Source organism: Prosopis cineraria, unplaced genomic scaffold (genome assembly GCF_029017545.1).
Source record: "Prosopis cineraria cultivar Desert tree isolate PC_DT_omini unplaced genomic scaffold, ASM2901754v1 PC1031, whole genome shotgun sequence".
NCBI lineage: Eukaryota > Viridiplantae > Streptophyta > Magnoliopsida > Fabales > Fabaceae > Prosopis > Prosopis cineraria.
In genome coordinates this window covers 25,954-27,590 of record NW_026556356.1, presented here as the reverse complement: position 1 = coordinate 27,590, position 1,637 = coordinate 25,954, and the positions used below count along the sequence as shown (strand labels likewise).

The 1,637-nt window shown below is 35.1% G+C and overlaps 1 long non-coding RNA gene across 1 annotated transcript; it reads right to left on the bottom strand.

Annotated features, from left to right (window-relative positions):
* Window positions 1-328: 328 nt before the first annotated feature.
* On the bottom strand, window positions 329-1,038 carry LOC129299097 (uncharacterized). Its single transcript, XR_008590492.1, has 3 exons — window positions 966-1,038; window positions 557-741; window positions 329-376 (listed from the first exon to the last, which is right to left on the bottom strand). It is a non-coding gene; the product is annotated as an uncharacterized LOC129299097 (long non-coding RNA).
* Between the last annotated feature and the right edge of the window lie 599 nt (window positions 1,039-1,637).

Below are 1,637 nucleotides of genomic sequence, written 5' to 3'. Positions count from 1 at the left end.
AACATGACATCATGCTGGCATTATCTTTGCAGTTACAAATCAAAACAATAAATGATTAGTTTTTAAAGTCACTTTACTCTGTTATGATGAAAAAACAAGATATATACATTTATGTTGGATTATGCCAGAACCTTAGGTTCAGAGTATTGAAAATATATTTCTCAAGTCTGTCTTATTTATAGATTCATGGTTGCAATTAATCAACAGAACTGGATAGGGTGGGTTCTCATAACAAGCAAGTCATCCAAGATGATGATGATGATGATTTTCTCAAAAGAGAGAGCTGCAGATTAAATCCATGAGGATTGAAAATTTTACCGAAATTCTCTAGCAAGCACGTTCGTAGTCAATCTCCTGTTAGTCTGGATTAATAAGCCTAAAATGAAATTGAATTAATAAGCACAATTACACGACATACGAATGTTGCAGATACGAATGAAAATTAAAAAAATAATTTTCTGGAAAAAGCATTCAACTGTATATCATCAAGGTGATGAAAAGGAAACTAAAAGAAGAGAGAAGGAGAGACCTTGAGAAAGAAGAGAGAAGGAGAGACCTTGAGCTACCATATACAAAGAGCTTGCCAGTAGCAGAAAAGACTATGAGAGCAATCTCAGCATCACAGAGAGTAGAGAGTTCATGAGCCTTCTTGAATAGCCCTCTTCTTCTCTTTGAAAACGTTACTTACCTCGCTGTTATGTTATCGATCTTCTTTATTTCTATCTTCTGTCTTGTCATTTCCTGATTATGCAAAAATAGACCCAAAAATCAGGAAAAGAATTCAGACTCTGCAGAAAATAAAATTACTAAATATTTCGTAACAAAAAACAAAAGGAATATTAGTGTCCAATCAGAAAAGGGAAATGCGGTGGCTCATTCTCTCCCAAATAGAAGTAGAAAATCAATATCTCAGATCCATTAAGCAATACAGAAAACTAATCGTAAGAAAAGAAGTAAGGAGAAACCTTGGAGAACAAAGAGGGCTTTTAATCAGAACAAGCTGATGAATCTTACTGTGAAACACCAAAATATTACAGGAAAAGAAATTAAAGGAGGAAATTAGTTGTCTAAAAGAGGAAATGCAAGATTGCAAGAAAGAGGATAACGCTTATCGGCCAAGAATCAGGAATCAACCCTGGCTGAAAAGAAAGCTTAGGCAAGGATGTGATGAAGATGAACCCCATCTACAAATCGTCCATAAGCGAACAAACAGAGAGAGAGAGAGAGGGAGGGAGGGAGGGAGGGAGGGAGGGAGAGGGAGAGGAGGTATGCGGGGTGGGAGGGGAAGGAAACGAACTTTTCAGTAAAAGAAGGATTTTTTTTTTTTTTTGGGGTGACATGAAAGAAGGATAATTACTCGTGACGAAGGCAGGAAACTTTCTTCGTTTTATTTCCTTTTGTGGATTTGTACTCGATAGTGAGGTAGTGGTAGGAGCATTACGCCCCACGCAATAGTGCATACCCCATCCAACGAATTGCAGAGAGAGATGTAAACTCAATTTTAAAATTACGTCAGAGTTTAAATAAATCAAACTATAAATATTTATTTATAATCTAACTTATTTTATAAATTTTTTAATTAAATTTTTATCAAATAAATCATATCAAAGTTTGAATAAGTTAGAGTGTAAATACCT